Below are 6,160 nucleotides of genomic sequence, written 5' to 3' on the forward strand. Positions count from 1 at the left end.
CCTACATATAATACTTTAATAGTTTTCTTTTTTATCAACGTTTATTTATTTTTGGGACAGAGAGAGACAGAGCATGAACGGGGGAGGGGCAGAGAGAGAGGGAGACACAGAATCGGAAACAGGCTCCAGGCTCTGAGCCATCAGCCCAGAGCCCGACGTGGGGCTCGAACTCACAGACCGCGAGATCGTGACCTGGCTGAAGTCGGACGCTTAACCGACTGCGCCACCCAGGCGCCTCTAGTTTTCTTTTTTTAATGCAGAGCTTTTCTCTGTTCAGATGTTTTGAAATCTGGTAAGCCACAACATCCCTCACTTTGAATCATACCACAGGTTTCTTGATAAAATACTGGATGCTCATATGTTCTTTTCTTTTTTAATGTTTATTTACTTATGAGACAGAGACAGAGTGCGAGTGGGGGAGGGGCAGAGAGAGAGGGAGACACAGAATCCCAAGCAGGCTCCAGGGACTGAGCTGTCAGCACAGAGCCTGATGCGGGGCTTGAACTCATGAACCGTGAGGTCATGACCTGAGCCAAAGTCATATGCCCAACCTACTGAGCCACCCAGGCGCCCCACTCATATGCTCTTTTCACACCACCACCACCTTATCTGCATTCTCAAGGACACAAGGGGGTGATATTGGCATATATATTATATAGTTTCTCTTAGATGCCATAAACCATGCTTTTGACAGCCATGCTGGATTTTACAAGTTCTCAAAAGAAATTGCTGTTAAAATACTTCATTTTTCCAGTGTGCTAGAAGTGTTTTCATAAGCAAAACCTAAACAATTAGGTAGCTGTCAATACTAAAAGTAGACCAGTACATTTCCCAGGTAAATTTCTATTGCACAGTAATACCCGGTTAAGGTCACCTCATACAGCAGTGCAGGTATGCACAAATCCAGATAGCACAGTGAACGTGGACTGCGGACCACACTAACTTAGGTGGCAGCCAGGTCACCCCCGGGTCCATTCCCTCTCTGCCAGTTTGCAACATTCAAGTGCTACAGACCACGACTCTGCAACAGAAAGAAAGCTTTGGGTGGAGGGAGGGAGGTTTAGTGGAAAAGGCAATAAGAAAGTTTCATCAGGAGAGAAGAGCGACTAAGCCTCCTTCCCAAACATCCTGGCCAGACGTATCACTGTACTGAGAGGTAGAATGAAAGGTCTTTTCCCGACCACATCCCCCCATCTCCCAAGCTGTGGCTCTCTGAATCTAGAGTAGGATCCCAATGGCCGAATGCAGAAAGAGAGGAAGTTTCACAGAGAAAATGGACCCAGGACAAAGAAAACCCAAGGGCTTGCCCTGCCTGAGGCCATGGGGCTTCCTGACTTTGGGAACGTAGTTTTTCTGACATTCTGCAGCCCACAGTGCAGCAGTGCAGCCTGGGGAGATCAAAGAAATTGCAACAGGGGCGCCTGGGTGGCTCAGTCGGTTAAGCGGCCGACTTCGGCTCAGGTCATGATCTCACGGTCCGTGGGTTCGAGCCCCGCATCGGGCTCTGTGCTGACAGCTCAGAGCCTGGAGCCTGTTTCAGGTTCTGTGTCTCCCTCTCTCTGACCCTCCCCTGTTCCTGCTCTGTCTCTCCCCGTCTCAAAAATAAATAAAATGTCAAAAAAAATTAAAAAAAAAAAAGAAAGAAAGAAATTGCAATAACCCCAGGCTTCTGGGAAGCACAGAAACATGCGATTGTCATGAGCAAACTAGTGACCGCGGATCTGGACTCCTGTTAAATGTATTACTTGGGTTTCCATAAGCACTGACCAAAAAATCCAAACTGTATCTTAATTTTTTTGGCTTTCCTGAGGAAACAATAAAATGACATCATATCAAATATACATAGTCGAAGAGAATAACTGTCTCTAAAGAAATAAGCCAAGAGGGTGTCCTCAAAATGCTAAATCATGAAGACTGATTACGACGGGAACTTGCGGAGCGCTGGCCCCAAGGTGCAGCCTTCCGGTCTGTTCTGAAGACAGACACAATCTTGGAGTAGAATGTCTTTTATCAACTTTATTTGCTTCCTGCTGAAAATGAACAGGTATGTAATTTAAACACAAACACACAAATAAATGTAAATGAAACAAACACTGAACAGAAATCTCACTTTTTCATTCAGGTTATCCAAAAACTATCAAGAACTCTGCATTTCTGAAGTAAACCGAACATATATATTTTTTAAGTTTATTTATTTATTTTGACAGAGAGAGAGTGAGAGAGCTGGGGAGGGGCAGAGAGAGAGAGAGGGAGGGAGAGAATCCAAAGCAGGTTCCATGCTGTCAGTGCAGAGCCTGATGTGGGGCTTGAACTCACGAACCTTGAGAATATGGCCTGAGCTGAAATTAAGAGTTGGTCACTTAACCAACTGAGCTACCCAGGCACCCTCTTTATTTTTTAAAAGTTGATTTATTTATTTTGAATCCAAACATATTTGTACTACTAAATCAGACATCGAGAATCTGATATGATTTTGCAGATCTTATATGCGTTTGGCAGATTTAAAACTAAAAGATTTATTTGTGTAAGGAGAGAATAACCCAGACGTTGATTTTGGTTGAAATAACACCAGCACCTTCAATTTAGATGATTTGCTACGTACAAACAATTCAAAGTGCTTTTGCGGGAAGGGTGCTTCACAAGCCTGTAAATCCAGAGATTATCAGGATTCAAACAGCTCGTCATGCCTGCAATCTGACTGACGTTATAAACTAGAAATTATTTGCAGTCAATGTTACCTGAAACAAGCAGGGAATAGAAATACCTTTTATTAATTTATACCGAGATTTTTTTGGCTTGGTTTCCTCATATATATATATATTTGGCATAAATATATATGTATATATATATTTGGCATAAATATATATGTATATATATATTTGGCATAAATATATACATATATATTTGGCATATATATATATATTTCCTCATATGTATATTGGATTTTATCCAACAGCAACATGCTAGTCACAGCACTTATTGCAAAAACCACACTTTCTACATGCAATTTCTATAAGTTTACCTCTCACGTACAGAATCATAGTCCACTGTTTCTCTATGGCTTTAGTTACTGTTACTAATAACAATATTAGTGATGGCCACCTTTTTTGAGAATTTATGATATACAAAATCATGTCATCCTCACAACAGCCCTGTGAGGCCAGCACCATTATAATACTCTTATTATGGGTTGTCGTTTCTTTTAAATGTAAAGAAATTGAACCTTGGAGAAATTGAATAACCTCCCCATATCAAGAGTTATAAGTGAAAGAAGCAAGATCGGATCCTGATCTCTCTGTCTCCAAAGCTAACTTGAACCACTAAACTAGGTGGCTATTCTTAATTCTGTGCCCAGGTCTGTGTAATGCAGAAACTAGAGAGCACCTCTCAGCTCCAGACCATTAGGGATGCCTTCATAGTCCCTGAAACATGTCACATTGGTGAGTTTTCTCTGAATTTGTTTTGGGATTTGTATCGGAAAGATAACTCTTAACTGAATGGTCCCTAGAAACACTTCACCTACTACTTAGACAATGTTTCATTTATATTCAGTGAATAATAATCACAAACATTTCTCAAGTTGCTATGTGCCAGGCCCTCTTCTAAACCCTATTTATACTAATTCATATAATATCACCTAGTGATTGGTCCCATTGTTTTCCCAGCCTTACAACCAAGGAAAAGAGGTTTCCTAAGAGCACATGGTTGGTAAGCAGCAGGACCCAACTTCCACACCAGGCCGTGTGGCACTAAATTGCCCTGTAGAGTCCCCTAACATTTCTGAGCAGGAGCTGTATGCTCAGTTCTCCTGGGCTCCAACAAGGCTGCTATGAACCAAGCAGATTGACCTTCTGGCGCTGCTAGTCTGGCATAGGAGACAGAAATTAATCACATCAATACATATGCAATTACAAACTGTAATAAATACATTAAGGAAATAAAGAGGGAGCTGGGAGAACAAAACAGGAGTCTGTTTAGGCTGGACAGGACCCTGTGGGAAGTCACAGCTAAGCTGAACCCTGAAATGGAGGAGAAACTGGACACAGGAAGGCTCCAAGCTTGGAAGGAGGCAGGTGTGGGAGCAAGACTGAATCAGGAGACATCCTGATAACACCAACTCATGTTATTATTATTTTAAAGTTGTGAGAACATGCTAAACTGTGGCTTATTCTGTTTGTTCTCACATAGGCTGACCACAAAATAGTATATCCCACATGCCCCCACAAGACTTTGCAAAGAAGGTCCCTAGACATCCATTTGTCAATCCCTTGTCTATCACCAATTCTGAGGATAACACAGGGCTGGAGTTGAAAAGGTTGAGGGTAAGAATTTCTCGGGAGAGCTGTCATTTTGCCTTGCATCCTTTTGCTTGCCTTGTACCTCACACCAAAAGGAAGGAAAAAGTGGTGTTTTATCCCACATTTTGAGACCTAGTGAGGGAGCTCCGGGAACCCATTCAATGGACCAGTGTCTGACTCAGCTGAAATATCTAAAGCCATGCCAAAGAGCAGCATTCACAGGAAATGGCAGCATTGGAAGAAAACTACACTTTTATGCAGGCAAGGATGTAGGAGAGATTCACACGAACCATTTATGGGTCTTGTCGGAACCAGGCTGGAGACATCTGCAAAAGGATCTTGCCCAAGAGGTTTACCAGGGAGTCTTGTGGGGTTGAAGGCCCAATGCCCAGGGACTGAGCATTTGTGCTGGTAAATGGCCAGCCGCATCCTGCATCACAGGACAGGTCATTGGAGGATCCCAATGAAGGAGTTTCCTAGAAATCCCCAAAATGTATCTCAAGGGAAAGACCACAAATGTATCCCAAAGATACATTTTCCAAGCCTCGTAAACACCAAGGACAAATTGTAAAAATGCCAATCTCTGAATACTGTGCATTTCCTTAATTCCTTCTTCTTATTTCAGAAGGAGTCAGAAGTCTGGACTAATGAGCAGGGTTTGGAAAAGTAGAACAAGGTAAAGATGTGGAACAGAAGCAACCATGATCCCTTTTCTGTTGCAGGATCCCCAAACTGGTGAAAAGGAAACACTTTATATTTGACTGAAAGTCTGAATTATATGTATCACATGGAAGCAGGTCATTGAAAGCACTGAAATAAGACTGCCTGTATGACAAAAAGTGTCCCACAGCCTTTCCATGATCTAATTCAAACTAGAGAAGCTATAGGACCTAATCAAGAATTTATATAGGAGCAGGAAAAAGATGTAGATCTCACTGAAGAGGGTTGAAGAATCCTGGGGGAGTTACAAAGAAAATTGTCTGTAGCCATTCAGCAAGTATTTATGGAGTACCTACAATGCTCCATGTACAGTTTCAATACTTGGGATGTTTTGGTGAACAAACCAAGTATCTGTCTTCAGGTAGCTTACATTCTACTGGGGCAGGGGGAGGGGCAGTTTGGATGAGAGACAAACCATAAATGTGATAAACAGGTAAATTATATACTATGATAAAAGCGATTAGTGCTATGAGGAACTGATTGAGCTAAGGTCATTAAGAATGCCAAGGAAGGGTAGCTTGTAATTCTATCTTATACCTCAATAAAATTGACATATATATAGCACTGTATGTTTAAGGTGTACAAAATAATGATTTGACATACGTATATTGTGATCACCATAAGTTTAGTTAACATCCATCATCTCATACGGATACTGAGAAAAAAGGAAAAGAAAATGAAACAAACAAAAATAAAATTTTTAATTCTAAAAAGAGGGAAAGAAGAAAAATGTGTTTTCCTTGTGATGAGAACTTCTGGGATCTACTCTCTTAAAAATATATCACACAACAGTGTCAGCTATGGTCATAATGCTGTACATCACATGCCTAGTATTTACTTATCTTATAACTGGGAGTTTGTACCTTTTGGCCACTCCATCCAATTTCCCCTCCCTGACCCCCATTCTGCAACCACAAATATGCTCTCTTTTTCTGCGTTCGGGTTTTTTTTTTTTTTATGTTTAGTTTAAAAAAAATCATACAGTATTTGTCTTTGGCTCATCTCATTTAGCATAATGTCCTCAAGATCTACCCAAGTTGTTGCAAATGGCAGAATTTATTCCTTTTTTAAGACTGCATAATACACCATTGCATATATATATATATATATATACATATATATATATATATATATACATATAT

Source organism: Prionailurus bengalensis, chromosome E4 (assembly GCF_016509475.1).
Source record: "Prionailurus bengalensis isolate Pbe53 chromosome E4, Fcat_Pben_1.1_paternal_pri, whole genome shotgun sequence".
NCBI lineage: Eukaryota > Metazoa > Chordata > Mammalia > Carnivora > Felidae > Prionailurus > Prionailurus bengalensis.